Source organism: Phyllostomus discolor, chromosome 6 (assembly GCF_004126475.2).
Source record: "Phyllostomus discolor isolate MPI-MPIP mPhyDis1 chromosome 6, mPhyDis1.pri.v3, whole genome shotgun sequence".
NCBI lineage: Eukaryota > Metazoa > Chordata > Mammalia > Chiroptera > Phyllostomidae > Phyllostomus > Phyllostomus discolor.
The window spans coordinates 64,583,682-64,600,945 of record NC_040908.2 but is presented as its reverse complement, the minus strand read 5'-3'; the positions used below and the strand labels follow the sequence as shown (position 1 = coordinate 64,600,945).

At 45.8% G+C, this 17,264-nt stretch overlaps 1 protein-coding gene across 1 annotated transcript in view; it reads right to left on the bottom strand.

The window, feature by feature from the left end:
• The window catches only part of ACOXL (acyl-CoA oxidase like), a 250,567-nt gene that overhangs the window by 206,826 nt on the left and 26,477 nt on the right, over positions 1–17,264 (bottom strand).

The following is a 17,264-nucleotide window of genomic DNA, read 5'->3' as shown; positions in this document are numbered from 1 at the left end:
CCAACTGGCAACAGCTCTGAAGACAGCAAGGCAGTGAGCCTGCGATCTATGTGTGATGTCAAGAGAAAGAGTGCATGATGGCTGAGCATAGAACAAGTGGGGACTGAGGTAGCCTTGTGATTCCCTCTCCACTTTGCAGGTGTCATGGACACTTCTCAAGCACAGCTAGGGATCCAGTCACAAGGCCTGGGCCCGGCTTGTTCACTTGAAGTCAGTAGTGGATCACGAAGAATCAGGACAACCGTTTCAGCTGCTAACTGCATGGGTGTCAGCAAGTTATTTAAGCTCTCAGAGCCTCAGTATTCACAACTGTAAGATGGGCAAAATTATTATTTTCTCACAGGATGAATGTAAAGATTGAACAATTTTTCTGTATTTGTGTTTATATCTGTGTGTGTGCATGTGTGCAAACTGCCTAACAGGAAAACTATAAATAATAACTTCCCCTCTATATAAGGTAATACCCCATTTATTAAAATGTCACACTCCAAAATCTAAATTTTAAGATAGTTTTTGGAACTTTGAAAGTATCTCATCATGTAAAAAACACCAACCATGATGACAACTGCATGAGTCTCATTCACCCACTCATGTTCGAATGATGGCATCACTAGTTTAAGGTACTCACAGCAGTTAAAATCCTAAGCATCACTGATAATATCATTTGCAGGCAAAACATCTCTCTAAACTGCACATTCAGACCCCCAAACACATCACTGCTGATGTCCTTAATGTTACCCCCACAGAGGTAGGGTGACTTCTGTGCTGCTATCCACAAGGTGGAGTCCTGCAAGGTAACAGGAGGGTCCCTAGGTGATGGGGGGTGGAGGGGTAGGGAAGAGAGGCTTAGAAGTAAAATCATCACTGAGATGAGAAAGCCCAACGCCTCTGTTCAGTGTGACATACACAGAATCCCCCCGCTACTGTGTGAACTGCTCAGCTCCAGAAGAATCCAGCTGCTGTCATCCCTGTACACGCTCCAAGTGCAGAACTGACAACAATGAGCCATCAGCAGGCTGCAAGGGTAGGCTCAGCCTTACAAAACGCATGTCTCAGGGTGAAGCATGAAATATACATCAAGTCAACATTGTGTCACACTCACCTGAATTCATGCGATGACATATCTCAACTAAGCCACTTGAGCCAATAGCAGAGGAAGTTGCCTTGGAGACAATCAAAAACTTAAAGAACAAGGAAGAAACTATTTTGGGAATGAAATAAAAACAGAATCTGCAGCCAATGGTCAGGATGAGCAATTTATAGATCTAACGTGCTGGGTAATTTGTATGTTTCCTAGGGTTCAGCAGTTCTGGCTTACAGTTAGGCTAATTATAAGATAATTTTACTGACTGAATATTTGGATAAGCTTTGGAGGACTGTTTCGTTGGTGGCTTTTCCACAGTGGAAAGACAAGCCCTTATTGGAGCAGGGGAGAAAACGGGCACGAGAAGGACAGAGTCAAGAAAACGAAGAGCAAGCTGTCAGCAGCTATGCTGGCTGAGCAGGGTTTGCAGATAAACCCTTCAAAGAGGTGAATTTCAATTTAGCGTTTTTATTAGTCTTTTCCTGGCTTCTGATCCAATGTCTTTCATTGTCATTTTTTAAAGGTCACCTCTGTTAAGGAAAAAACTGAATCTTGTCACACAGGCCAGCCAGAGCAGGTGCAGGCCTCTGTGAGCACAGGCTGGTAAAGCCGCACGAGGAAGCAGTGACCAGAACCCATGCAAAGGTGCCAGAGCCACGTGGAAACCAGCTTCGAGGGTGGATGGGAACGGAGCATCCAGTCATTCTGCAAATATGGCTGAAACCCCACACAGAATGCACTAGATCCAATTAGAAAGCCCTGAGAAGGTGCTGGAACATTCTGGAAAAGCCCTTGTGAGCCTCACCATGAAACCCAGGTTGGAACAGGCAGGGGAGGCCAGTAAGCTGTGTAAGGAGCCTCTCGTGCCTACTCCTCACTCCTGTGTATTATCTAACCCTAGAGGGGGCAGGGAGCATGGAAAGTTCTGATGCTTCTGTACCATAGCACATACTAGGAAAAAGTAACTGTGCCTGAGGAACATCTATCAGCCAGTCAAAACCCACTAAGAAGCATCAGCAACTCAGAAATGCTTTAAGCAAGTCTCACTACTGTGTGTGTGTGCACATGCAGGCAGTACACATACATGTGCATGTGAGCACACATACACCCAACTTGCATGTATGTGTGCATACATGTGCATGCCCGTGTGTGCACACTTCCATATCCACATGCATGCATGCATGCACACGCACAAGTATATGCTGCCACTTGTGTGCATTCACATGCACATTTATACATATTTACTTATACATGCATTGTGTGTGCATGGTAATAAGCACATGTGTTTGCATGTGCCCACACATGTGTATGTGCACACAATACTCACATGCACACATATACGTGCACTGGCACGTACACATAAGTACAGGCATTCATACCCAACTGTGGCATTCAGGGAGGCCCACAGAACCCCAGAGACAAAGGGAGGCCTCAGACAATTGACCCTTTTGTTGCTGGTCTCAGCAGGGACCCAGGGGAGAGGTAGGAGGGGGGCCAGGGGTTGGCCCCCTGACCCCAGCCCAGCAGGGCTGAGGACCAGGGAGAGGAAGGTCAGTGGGAGTTCTGAGCTGCCACCGCCCTGACAGACACCCCCCAGGACATACTGTATTGTATTGTCAGAAAGCACTTAACAAACCCCCGTTTGGAATACTTCTTGTTAGATTTACACAATTTGTTAATAACAAAATTAAATCACACTTTAATGGCAAGGAAAGAGTAATTTAACATTTTTCAAAATCTCTACCAGCTACAAAATCCTTTTTCCTGCTGCTTCAGCCTTAAAATGCTCCCTTTTTGGAACAGCTGGTGGAGGCAGCTGCTTTGTATCAAGTCCGAGCATGTTCTCTATGACCCAGGGAGCTCAGACAACAGGCAGGCCTTCCTGCATTAGAGGGTAATCCGAGAATAATTTGCCATAAAACACCCAGAAGTACCCCAGCTGTGGCCAGATACGCCCTATAAAGTACCGCATAGACAGTATGGATCTCATAAAATAATCTTAATAATTTTAGAAAACACATTTTAAATTTTTTTAAAGGAAAGAAACAGTTGACACGGTCTCAGGCGGCAGCAGGGAAGCTCCCTGCGTGTCCGTGCACGGTCAATGCCTCTCGCCTGGCGCCTGCTCCACCAAGGGCGTCTCTGTCACTGCGAGTCTGCTGCAAGGCGCTCCCAGCTCAGGGGCCCTCTCAGGCACGCTGGCCGCCAGGGGCAGGGGCAGGGGCAGGAGCAGGGGCAGGGGCAGGGGCAGGAGCAGGGGCGGGGCGGGGCGGGGTCCAGGAAGTGCCGACTCGACACCACCCACTGGCAGCTGCTCCGAGTGGGAGTGGGAGCTCGACGGCTCCAGACCAGGGTGGCGTGCTGGCGGGGGCACGCTCTCGGGATCGGGCATTCACGAGGTGAGGCATTCACCGACCACCGCAGCCCTGACACTGGCACTCCTCGCCCCTCAGGAACGACTGGAAACCAAGGGTTTTGTTGTGAAAACTCCCACATTTTAAATTGATTCGAATATTTTTCAAGTATTGTATGAGCCAAACAAAGCATGTCAGTGGAATTTGGCCAGCAGGCCACCCGTCTGTCTGCAGCCTCTCTTTACACCCCCTGGCGCTGCCCTGCACGCCTCTCCTCAGCCTTAAAGCTTCAGATCTGAGTTACTGAGTTCGTGGCAAATCTAAAAAAAATATCCTCTGTATAGTTTCTGAGTCTTCTCTCTCTTTCCTGTACTAATGTGGACCTTTTTCTTTAGTTGACTTTATTTTTGTTTCAGGATTCCAAAGTGTTGTAACATCACGAAATAAACTCAAAAAGAAAAGCTTGTTTATTACCCTCCTGCTTTATTATTATTATTATTATTATTATTATTATTATTATTTTACTATTCCTTCCCCATTTTATGGAAAATACAGAAAAGGGGCATGAAGGGGAGCAGAGGAGGCATGACGTGGACAGAAGCCCACAGACAGGAGGCAGGTGTGGTGGCACCAGGATGGGGGTGGGAGCAAGTGATTCACCCTCTCTCCTGGCACCACTCCCTCCTGATAATACCAGGCCCCATGCTGCCCCCACAGCACCTGCAGAGCAGGTCCTACCCCAGGCAGCACCCCAGAGCTTCCTCACCCTCCATGCCTGACTCTCAAAAGCCCCATCACACACACACCACAACCCAGTAGGGTTGCCGAGGGCATCCGTCTAGGGCTTTCCCAGGCATTTGTTACTCCCTCAGACAAACTAACCGAGCTGAACTAACAGATATGGTCAGTTGCAATGAGCTTTGTGGTCAAGTCCCATGGCTCTTTCCTCATTGTAAAATGGGGATAATGTTACCTACCTCATGCATTGTTTTAAGCAGATTAACTTTGAGCTCAGAGATAAGGACCAGCCGCAGTCTCAGCACCTCCAGGGAAACGGTGAGAAATGCAGATTTCAGGCCCTGACCTAGATCTACTGAATCAGGGGGCATTTCAGCCAGGGGTCAATTTTAGGAAGCGCTGAATGAGACCGTGCATGGAAAGGATGTAGCAGCATGTTTGGCACAGGTGAACTCTTACTAAGTGCCATGATGACAATGATAATGATCGTGCAGCTCATAAAAAAAGCAATTTTTACTTCACGTCCTCTTAATGTCATTTCAGTGTCCTACACTCAACGTCAGGGATTGCAGCCACTGTGAGTTCTGGCCCCCTGGATGATAGTTTGGGAGACAGGCCTCCTGGTCCACCCAGGGGGTCACCCACTCCACAGGAAGAGCTGGACACACCCTGTGAAGTCCACAGAATGCTGTCGACAGTCCAGGACCAGCCTCGCAGGCACCTCCAACCCTGTGCCGAACTCTTCTCTGTCATTCCCATCAAGAACGAAGACAGCAGGAAAGGCGGGTGGGGGGAAGTGGCATATTTTAATTATCGAGTTTATTTTGTGTTCATTTCATTATTGAGTTTATTTGCTGATCCTTCCTGTCCCTTAAAGTTAAATACAAAAAGAGAGAGAGAATGTTTTAAGTTTAGGAAAAATTTAAAGGGGCTGTGTATACTGTGTAGGCCCTTTTCAGATTTGTCAGAAACCTGGTTAATTCAGACCAAAATCTTTTAAGACCTGACGCAAAAGACAAGTTGCTAAGTCAATGGAAACTTGCGCTGAGCTAGCACTGAACCGTGGGTAGGCGGTGGCTGTTTAACCAGCCTAAGAAAACAGGTTGTTTTTAAGTCTCAAACCCCAAACAACTGAAGAAGTCAGACCAATTGTGCTGCTGCTCCTCCTTCTGTCCCCTACAACCTAAGCTAGACGTCATCTTTTTGGACTAAAAGTTAGGGCACTGCTGGGAAGGCATGGAGACGGTTTCCAAAGGGACTTGCGGTGTCCTCCTGACCTGCCCAAATCAAAGGCATCCTGAGCCTGGAGTTGCTGTCCCCACAGCCTACAGCTCCTTGAACCCCTGCTGCTAGGCACTTTCCAGGGACCAGAGCCTCAAGGTCCTGGCAGGTCAAGGCATCCTCCTGCTCTCAACCTCTGCGCCCTCCTCTGCAGAGAGAGGACAGTGAATTCACCCCCAGTAGAAAGAAGAAAGGAAGCTTGTGGGTGCAGCAACAGTAAGGGCTTTAGGAAGCCACTGTCTTCTTTGTCGTTGTCATTAAGTGGCCACAGTCCCTCCGCCTGTGTGGCAGCACAGTGAGTGTGCAGCAGGACCTGGTCACTCAGCTCTGTGTGTCTGGCCCCCAGAGTTGCAGAAATAGGGCTGCCCAACAGTTATCTCCAACAGTTAGGAACGGCTGGATTCATACAGCTTGTCCGTAAACATATTTTTTTAAGTATTAGGTTTCAAGAAAAATAGTTGTGGATTCTGGTTTCCTTGCTTCTCTTGATATGAATGGGTGGGCATTTGATATGAGTAAAGAACACACTCCTAGAAAGCCTACCTTCCACTCACAGAGACCCAGCATGACACGGACGTGGGTGCTGTGTGCGCCCACAGCATGCAGCGCTGAACCCGGCCCACTCTGGGACTCTCAGGGGCAAACACAGCTTATGTGAAAAATTTAACTAAGTCAGAGTAGGTCAAGGGAGGAGGAAGGGGCTGAAGAGAAGAAAGGAAATGTGCAAGGGACTAAAGAAAGAAAGTAGGTGCCACCCTCAAATACAGCCAATAACAAAAGCATTTTAGGGCATTTCTAAGGTAGATTTGGTCTGTTAGTGCCAAAAAGTGAAAAGCCTTTCACAGCCTGTCACAGAGCCTAGAGACCCCCCACCCACACACAGCCTGCTGACCCGTGCTGACCCCCAGGCCCCGCCAGAGTCAACAGTGAGGCTCCCAGGAAAGGAAATCTCCTTTTAATGTAAAACACAAAAATAGTTTTAAGGAACTTGTTTGAAAGCAAGAAGAAATTTTTCCTCCTTCTAACTTTTACCTACTGCCTCCTCTACCTAATTTTTTACCAAAAAAAGAAAAAATACACAAAACAAATAAACAGACAAACACAAATTCCTTTCACCCAGGCATATGGGACATGGGCTACAATAGATATTCCATGACATATGACAGCAGTTGTTTAAAAAATATAGTAGATCCATTATTGAAAAAGAAAAAATATGTTTAAATTAAACTATTTATTCCAAGATAACTGCAGATCCACCTACATTGCTGGGTACTGGAAGGCACACAGAAATACAGCGGCGAGGCCCTGTGCACCCTTACGATGGTGCAGTGTCACAGAGTGCAGTGACATGGACGCAGTCAAGCTACAGGACACTTCTGTCCCTGACACTGCCCTTTTATCAAGGCACCCGCTTCACTCCCACATTCGCCCACTGTGTGCCTGGCCCTGGCAATCATCCATCTCTGCTCTACTCCTGCAGTTTTGTCATTTTGAGAATGTTATATAAAAGAAATCATGCAATATGTAACCTTTGGGGATTAGATCTTTTCAGCCCACATAATTCCCTGAGGGTTCACCCAGGGGTCCATGTAGTCCATTCCTTTTGATTGCTAAGTACTGTCCCACAGCATGGACATACCACAGCCTATCAGTCTGTTGCTGGAAGACATCTGGGCCATTTGCATTTGAGGCCATTCTAGGTAAAACTGCTATGGACATTTGTGTTCAAGTATTTGCACGAACACAAGTTTTCACTGTTCTGAATAAATGCCATACAATTACAATACCTGTTTTGTTAGATGAATGTGCTATATTTTCGTCCAAAGATAACTTTCATTCTTTGTTGATAAATAACCAATGTAAACATGGGCAATTACACAAAACACTCAGTTTTGTGGGGACTGCTGGGGGTGTCACTTTGGCATCAGCTGTCCCCAGTTCCTCTTAGCTGAGGGCTCTGGGCCGATTTCTAAGACTTCTGAAATACATGGCACTCCCCATCACCTCTCCCCTCCTCGGTGCCCTCCTGCCCCTGGAGGTGCCTAGAAACCTGGTGGCCCAGGCCTCCAGTCTACCCGAAGGAAGCAGAAATCATGCCATTCCCAAGAAAAGGAATGTTTTTCAGGATTCCAAGTGGAACTTTGCCTGAGGCCCCAAGACCTCAGAACAACATGTAGGGGGACGAGGACATTGGATGTGGCACTGTCTGTAAAAGCAGAACCTGGGAAACAGCACAAATGTCCACCTGAAGGGGTCTGGTTGTGATGGACTCTCATGCGCTACTCAAAAGATGGAGGAAGTCGTCTAGGTACTAACTTGGAAAGATCTCGGAGAAACGGCATCAGGAGAAGAAAGCAGGCAGAAATTCACTCCTGGTACACCAGTGGGAGCCCTCTCCAGACTGACGCCCCACGGGTAATGGCTATGAACTCGCGGAAAAATACAACAGCTACAAAACTGAGGGGTACACTCAAGAGTGAAAACAAGTTGTGGAGGAGTGTCAAAAAAACTGAAATAGCAACTGGCACAGGGTGAATTTCCTGGATTTTTGTTGTTTTTTTCCTGGTTTTTGCCCTAAAAGCATCAATGGCTAAAACTCTGAGGAAAAACCTGTTGCTTTTCTGGCTGGAGGAACTAGGAAAAGAAGCAAAGGCAAATACAGTCACTGGAGTGTGAGGAGGACTCCCACACAGGAAAGAGCAGAAGGGGACCTCTAATTCTGTGCCTGGACTCTCGGTGATTCTCAGGTGACCACTAACTAACATGCACAGGACAAAGAAGTACAGCAAAGGCTTAAAGAATTGAATGAGACCTGAACCCACAGAAGACAAGACAGAGTTCAAGGTTAGCCCTTGGGTCTAACCAGGTTAACTGCCTGCTAAAATAAACCATCAATGTTCTTAAAAAGAATATAACATAACTCAGAGTTTCCCAAAAATAACTTTCACAATTCACAATGACCAGAAGATAATCCAAAGTTACCCAATTTAGGAAGAATCCGGTAAATGAACCCATTCCCAAGAGAAAATGCCATCAACAAGTGCCCACTCTAAAGTGACCCAGGTGTTGGAATTATCAGATGGGGCACTCAAGCATAGGAGGGAAGACCCCCCAAACCGAATTTATTTATTAAAAATTGTGTATGTATTCTTACCTGTTTAAACTTCAGTCACCTTCAAAGTATTCTCCATTTGATACAACCTTTCAAGACTTTTTCCCACTGCTCAATACAGTTTTTGAATGCATCGATTTTAATGCCCTTTTGTGCTTCTGCAGTGTTTTGTTCCACCTCTTCCACATTGGCGGTCATTGTCCTTTGAGGAGTTTTTTCATCGAGGGCAGGGGGCGGGTAGTCACTTAGGGAGAGACTGGGTGAACAGGGAAGGGGGGAAAAGGGGTCATGCTTTTAGTCAGCAACTGCTGAACACTCAGCATGGCGTGGGCAGGTGTGCTTGTAATCACCCATCATGAAATGGGTAAAAGTGTTGAAAGAGCCTTCAAAAAAAATTCACTGAAGCTGAACACAGCTTCTCACAACAGTGCCACCAGGTACACTGATCCAGATGGGTTCCTAGAGACGAAAGCCTCTACTACAAGGGGCCCATCCTCCAGAAGATAATTCTGGGTTTTTGGGGTCCCCTTCATTATTACAAGCATACTCCAAGAGATCAAAAAAATATTCTCTAGTTAATGAAAAGATGGGAAATCTCAGCAGAGAAATAGAAGATAAAAACAAGAAACAGGCCCTGACTGGTGTAGCTCAGTGGACTGAGTGCAGGCCTGTGAACCAAGGCATCACCAGTTTGATTCCCAGTCAGGGCACATGCCTGGGTTGCAGACCATATCCCCAGTATGGGGTGTGCTAGAGGCAACCATACATTGATGTTTCACTCCCTCTTTCTCCCTCCCTTCCCCATCTCTCTAAAATAAATAAATAAATAAAATATTTTAAAAAAAACAAGAAAGAAACACTTTTTTATGGAAAAATGCAGTATCTCAAAATAAAAATTCAAAGAACGGGCTTAAAAACATAACAGACGTACCAAAAGCAGAGTCACTGAGCTTGGAGATAGATCAGTATAAATTATCCAAAAGAGGGAGAAAAAAAGATGTTGAAGCAAACATCAAAGATGATATAAATAAATGGAGAGATATTCTATGCTCATGTATCAGAAGACTCAACACTGTTAACATGTCAATTCTTGAGACCCCCAAAGCAATCCCAGCCAAGTTCCCACCCAGTTAGCTTATAGATATTGCCAAAGTGATTCCAAAATTTATATGAAAAGGCAAAGGACCTAGAATAGCCAAAGCAGAAAAGAAGAACAAAGTTGAAGGAGTCATATCAACTAATTTCAAGACTATAGTAATCAGCCCTGGCTGATGTGGCTCAGAGGATTGAGTGCCAACCTGTGGACCAAAAGGTCACCGGTTTGACTCCTAGTCAGGGCACCTGCCTTTGTTGCAGACCAGGTCCCCAGTTGGAGGTGAGCAAGAGGCAACCAATCAACATCTCTCACATGTCAATGTTTTACTCCCTCTCTTTTTCCTGCCCTTCCCCTCTCTCTAAAAATAAATTAAATACAATCTTTAAAAATAATTTTTTTAAAAGACTACAATAATCAAGACAGCTTAGTATTAGAGAAAAAGGAGACACAAAGGTCAATGAAACTGAACAGAGCCCAAGAAATAGCCTCACATGAATACAGTCAACTGAGTTTTGACCAAGTTGCAGAAGTAGTTCAACCAAGAACGGAACAACAGTGGAGCAACCATATGCAGCAGGAAAGAAAAAAGGGGAGCTAGACACAGATTTTCGGCCTTAAACAAAATTAACTTAAAAATGGCTCACAAGCCTGCAAAACCATAAAATTACTAGAAAAAAAATAGAAGAAAACTTTCATGACCTTGGGTTTGTAATGAGTTGTAGATATGCCACCAAAAGCACAATCCAGGAAAGAAAAAATAAATAAACTTTATTAAAATTAAAAACTTCTGCTATGTCAAAGATACTTTGTTAAGAGAATGAAAAGCCACAAATTAGGGAAAAATCTTTGCAAAACACATACCTGATAATAGACTGATATCCAAAATATCCAAAGAACTTTTAAAACTCAATAAGAAAACAAACAAAATCAAAAAATGGGCAAAAGGTCTAAAGAAACATCTACCAAAACAAAAAAGAATACACAGAGGGCAAATGAGCACATGAGAAGATGCTCAACCTCACATATCATCAGGTAAATGCAAATTAAAACAACAGTTAGCCCTGGCTGGTGTGGCTCAGTGGATTGAGCATTGGCCTATGAACTAAAGGGTTGGTGGTTCAGTTCCTAGTCAGGGCACATGCCTGCGTTGATGGCCAGGTCCTTGGTTTGTGGCGTGCAAGAGACAACCAGTCGATGTTTCTCTTCTTCTTTCTTCCTCCTTCCCCTCTTCCCCCCAAAAATAAATAGAATCTTAAAAAAAAAATAGTTAGATGCTACTATATACTTATTAGAACGTCTAAAATCCAAATACTGACAATTGCTGGCAAGGATCTAAAGCAGCAGGAACTCTCATTCATTGCCGGTGAGAATACAAATTGGTACAGTTACTTTGGAAGACAATTTGGCAGTTTCTTACAAAGATAAACACAGTCTTATGTAATCCACCAACAGAGCTCCTAGGTGTTTACCCATATGACTTGAAAACTTACATCCACACAAACACCTGCATGCAAAAGTTTACTGAAGCCTTATTTATAATTACCAAAATCTGGAAGCAAGCAGGATGTCCTTCAATGGATGAACAGATAAACAAATTGTGGTCCATTTATATAGTAGAATACTATTCAGCAATCAAAAGGAATGAGTTATTAAGCCATGCAAAAACATGGAGGAATCTTAAATACAGATTGCTAAGTGAAAAAAGCCAGTCTGAAAAGGTTACATACTGTATGATTCTATTTATATGATATTTTGGAAAAGGCAAAACTACACAGTTGGTAAAAAAATTAGTAGTTGCCATAGGTCTGGGGAGAGAAGAAGAGTAATAAGTGAAGTATGGAGTTGAGGGTGGTGAAACTATTCTGTGTGATACTGTAATGGCAGATACACGAAACTATATCTTTTCCAAAACTCATAGAACTTTACAGTATAAACAGTGAAACGATGTATGCAATTTTTTTAAAAATCACTTGAAGTTGATAAGGGGATCTGAGAATAGAATGCAAAGTAATTTCACTGCATCACAAAGGATGAAACAATCTCACTGACGGGGCGGGAATGCAGGCTCACACTGGACAGAGCACCTTCCTGAGCTAAGGCTGACAGCAGCTAAGCTCGAACTGAACAGGAGTGCTGCACTCCAGCTGCTAATGCTGCTCCCTGGGCCGGATGAGCTTGCAATTCAAGACCACTCCCCAGGGATGGGAAAAGTAGGTTCACAGCTGGGAGTGTGCAAAACAGAGTTTACTCTTGTTTTATTATTAATTGTTATTGTATTATTTATTTGTATTACAACTGTAAACCTACTTTTGCCCACCCTTGTACATGTGTACTGGCACGGACCAATTAAGTAAGCAGATAGCAGATGGCTGGGGCCAGGTTTCTCACTGCCAGAGCAGGAAATTACAGACAGACAAGGGAGGGGATGGTGTAAGATGATCTGCCTGGTAATGGACTATAATTGAGATATAAGTATGACATTGTCTTTAGCTTAATACAGATGCAAAGGAATATATATTTATAAATATCTATATAGACACAGGTTGTTATACAAGCCCATATTCTCTTGCTCTAACAACTGAGAAGACCTAGAAGTAACAACACCGCAGTAGCAACAAAAACATCTAGCACCAAAATCTTGGTTTCTAAAACCATTCTTCAGTAAAAAGAAACAGGGCTCCTTGGGCAAGTGCCTGATCCAAGAGTTTAGGGTTATATCTGTATCCCTGCGTCCAGAGATTCTGAGAACCCAGCCTTAATGGTCACATTTCGGGTAAAAATCCAGCCAATGTTGATATGTATAGATAAAGTATGAGGTATGCAGCCATTCTTGCCATAAAGCTTTATGTACAGATGACTTCTATTTGTTGGGAAACAAGATGTCATACATATTCTTTATTAAAAGTTCCCAATCAGCCCTGGCTGGTGTGGCTCAGTGTTGAGCATCAGTCTGCCAACCAAAGGGTCACTGGTTTGATTCCCAGTCAGGGCACATGCCTGGGTTGAGAGCCAAGTCCCCACTAGGGGGCACACAAGAGACAACCACATATTGATGTTTCTCTCCCTCTGTTTCTCCCTCCTTTCCCCTCTCTCTACAAATAAAAATAAAAAGTTTCTAATCATACTCTGGGTATCCAACCGCAGAGGAAGAAAGTACATTGCCCTCTGACCACAGGGTCCCTTCCTCCCACTCGCATCTCCTGGGCCCTCTTGATTCATGCCTTCCCAGCAGCCAGCATCTCACTGCCATACACTCTGTCCTTTTGCAACCCAACTGGTGAATTTCCAGATCTGGGCCAACCTAACCATCCCATTTGCCTACCATGGCCCCAGGTACAAACTACATCATCACATTTTTCTGGCACTGCCACAGATACAAGTTAGACCCCGGCACACCACTCAAGACTGGGTCTTCAGTGGTCTCCCAAGCCCTCTTACTCCTTGCCTCTGTCCTCCCCATCCCATGGCCTTCAACAGCTGTGGAGACCAAGCCTCTTCTTCTGGAGTTTCCATCCAAATCCTAGCTCCCACTCCTCAGACCTTGACCCACCTCCGCATTCCTGAGAATAGAAATCATCTGTTAGAATGCTGACACTTCCTTCCCCCTGCTTGAACTTCCCGTGTTTCCTCCTCCCTTCATATTTTCTGTCCCCCTGTCTCTGAGGAAGAAACATCAGCTTTGGTTTCAGGGTCATCCCTCCCCTGCATTTGAATGTCATGTCACATGTCTCCCTGTGACCTTTCCACCAGTCACCCCCCACTCTCTGGCAGCATTAATCTCTCCCTATCTACTTCCTCTTTCCCCTTTGGGCTCAGACATGCTCACATGACTTCTGCCTCTAAAATACCACTCCTCGACTCTACAAGCATTCAAACTCCAGTCTCAAATCACCTCCTTTGGTTGACGGCATGAGCACAGGCTATGAATTCATATACGGGTTCAAATATCAGCTCCCCTGCTAACTGGCTGGATGATACTGGGAAATAACCAAGACCTTGCAAAAGTCTAGGGAGGGGCTCCTGCTTCACTTACAGTAAGAAACCTTGGAATTGCATTGTCCTCAGGAGAGGAGCCTATTATGTTTCATTTAGAGTAGAGGAACCAAGTAACTTGTATAAGTTCACACAGCTAGCAAAGGTAGAGGTGGGACTCACACCCAGACTATTTCACACCAAAGCCCTCCTTCTGTCTCCCAAGAAGGCTGAAGCTCTGGTCCTCAGTCCCTTACCTATCAGTATCAATATCATGCCTTCCTCTGGGATTCCTGTAAGAACTGAAGGAAATGATGTTATGGAAAGCATTAGCATACTGTCCGGCTCTCTATAAAAAAACAGCACTCAACAAATGGTGGTGATTACTGTGGGATTACTGACCATACACTCCTCAAAATTCTCCCCTCCTGGCTTCCACGAAGCTATGATCTTCTGGTTTTCCTCCTGCTTCTCTGACCTGCCTCTTGCATCATGCCCTTCAGCTTATCATTTAAATATTGGCCTATCTCAGAGTCCTGAGTAGTTCCCTTTTCCTGCATGATGTCACCTACACCCCCAGCTTCAGCCAGTACGTCCCAGAACCTCCACACTGCTGCCTGGCACTCTCACAAACTCACACCTCCCTCCCAGACCTGCTGCTCCTCTGTGCTCTCCATTCCCAACCAAGGTGTTCCCTGAACCACAAGCTAGATCTCACTGCTTCCTTCCTTAGAAACCATCAGTAGCACCCCATTACCAATGGAAAAAAATGCAGAATGTTTAGCAAGGCAAGAAAGTCCCTCATCATCTGGTCCAAAACATCTTCCCAGCTGCCTCCAGTAGCCCCAGTCTATAGGAAGGTGACTCTCATGCCTCTCCACCCTAAGATCTGCCCTTCTCCCAGCCAGTCACCTGCAGGTGCTCTAGCAGTTCCTAGCATGGCTTCATGTCAGAATCCTTACTGTCCTGGGCATCACTTCCAGACTGGCTCCACTGGTCTGAGTCTCTACTTTAAAACAAAGCTCAGACATCAAGAACACTCCTGGCACCAATGGAAGCTATCCACTCCAGTGTTCTGAAAAGTACATTTCTCCTAACTGACCATGTCCCCTCCGTGCCTGCCCCGCAGGCCCCGCCAGGCTGGCTTCCACCTGCAGCAGGGCTGCCTGGGTTGCTCAGGAACTCAGCGTACTCACAGGGCACCCACATGACACGGGAGCTTCTGAGATCCACACTCCTCTTTACTCAGGACTGAAAACCCCAGAAGGGCAGGGACTTGTATCTATATCCTAACCTCCAAAACCTATAATACTGTTGTGCCTTTCATCCCTCTGTAGGTCATAGAAAAGACAGGCTTCTGTAAACTAACTCCTCCCTTCCCTTTTTAAAATTCTATGCACTTCAAAAATGAAGTACAGGCAGTGAGTATACTTTGCTGCTCAGGGTCAGGCTACAAAACTGACAAAGGGTCCTCTAAATTTAGGAGATATTTCATGGCCGTAGAAGGTGTCATTGGCTGAGAAGATGAGTTCTTTAAAAGAGAAGTCTGGAGTGTATATTGGAACAAAGCTTGATTGAGAATTCAAACTCAAGAAAGGGAAAGCGCTGAGGTGAACCAGCCCCTTAGTGTTTTATACCACGATAGTTATTTATTCAAGCATGAAAACTGGGACATCATTCTCACAGTGCTAATTAGACCAAGAAATGAGATATGCAAATATTTTTAAAAGTCTACTCACTACAACATTCTCACCAGATGAAAATTAATGAGGAAAACACAACCCACTCTGGCACTGGCACCATCGCCCAGCAGAGCTGATCTGTGATAGCATCCCTGGGAACAGAAGTCGACTTGGAGTCTGGGGCCACCTGCACAAGCTGGAGACAGACAATTTAACCCTCAAAATGCCACAAGGACCAGGTTGGCTCAAATTTCAGAGGTCACTCAAGCAAGAGGCATGGAAGTTTCCAGAAATGTAAGCTGCTGCACTTTGAGGCCCCCTGTCCAGCACTCCTCCAATGCAGACTCAAGGCAGAGGGTCTTTAGCAAGAGGAGTTTGGTAAGGACCCTCTGGGGCACACCACCACCCTGCCCCACACACACTGTTTGCTCCTGTCAAGCCACCACAACTGGGGAGCATCCGCCTTCCGGTCTGTAAACCAGGAGCCACGATGGAGCTGCTGTGAGCTCTGCATGAGATAAGGCACATTGAGCATCCTGCACCTGACCGGCTGTGGGCCGTCCACAGAGGCCCACCCCCTCCCTCCTCCTGGACCTCACTACAGTGAAAATGCCTGTGATGGGCTGCGATGTCCACAGGGCGGATTCAGTTCACAGGTATTTACTGAGGGTCTCACACATCTAGAGGTGTGTGACACTCCTGCCTTCTTATAGCTGACAGTCTAACAAGCAAACGGAAAGCAGACCACAGTTTCCTCCTGGGGCCGAGATAAAGCAGGAGCTGGGAGAGCTCTGCACAGGGAAGGCAGCCCTGAGGGCAGTGGGCTTCCTGGGGAAACAGCAGGACAGGTGAATGGAAAACAGAGGGATCGGAGGGTCATGGGCACAGGAACGGTCTGCCTAGAGCCGAGAGGTGACAAGGCCTATTTGAGGAACTGCATTAAGGTCTATATAGCTGGAGTATGACATCAACTTCTCTCACCCAGGAAGAATTCCCCTTAACCCAGCTCCTCCGCAGTTCGGAGCAGGGCTGCTCTCTGAAGCTTTCATCCCATTACACAGCTGTCTTTAGAGGATGAGAAACTGTCCCCGAACTTGCAAGTCATCTGCCCAGAATAGCACTCGAGTCACACTGACAATGTCATCAGATCCATGAGCAACCTGCAAGTGTGAGCCAGGAAGTGAGGGGGCTCTGCAGGAGATAAAACACAACAGCTGCTGCCCCAACACACACCTGCCTGGACTGAAAATACCCCCATGTGGGCAAGTTCAAAGTTGTAAAACAAAGGTCTGGGAATACACATAGGAAATGAAGAATGTTTGCTTAAATTTTTTTTAAAGATTCAGATCAGGGTTCCAGTGCCCTTAATACTTTTTAAATGCCCCCAAATGACTCATATCTGATACCCATAGAGCTGTGACCTATACTGACCTTTTCCTCTACCTTCATCACTGTACCCATCCATCCATCCACCCATCCTTTCATCTAGCCAGCCAGCCTGCCCGCCATCTAACAAGTGCTTAACTAAGTTCCAGTCCCTCTTCAAGGTCGAGAGTAGGAACAATGACCAAGAAGGCAAAAGTCCCACTCTCTTGAAGGTGATATTCCCAATGACTACCTTCAGCAGTCGGAGGCCCTAAGCCACACCAACTTGCCTCAGAGTCTGCTAAGCTGAAAATAAATGTGGTTCCACAGAAGCCCTCCTTGCCCGGGGCCCACCTTGCAGGCAAGAAGTGCCTGTCCCTCAGTTTACCTCCTCCTGCTCCAGCTACCTCTTCAAAGTCAGGTCAAGTCTGACCCAGAGGGCATTCCTATAAAGCAGGCAGGATAGCACCATCCCTGCATGTTACTCTGGGAAAGCCACGTATCCTGTGGGGACAGGGGACTGTGCTTCTCGTTGGGCATGTGGCAGCACATACTTTTTTTTAAGAACATCTTAACTTTT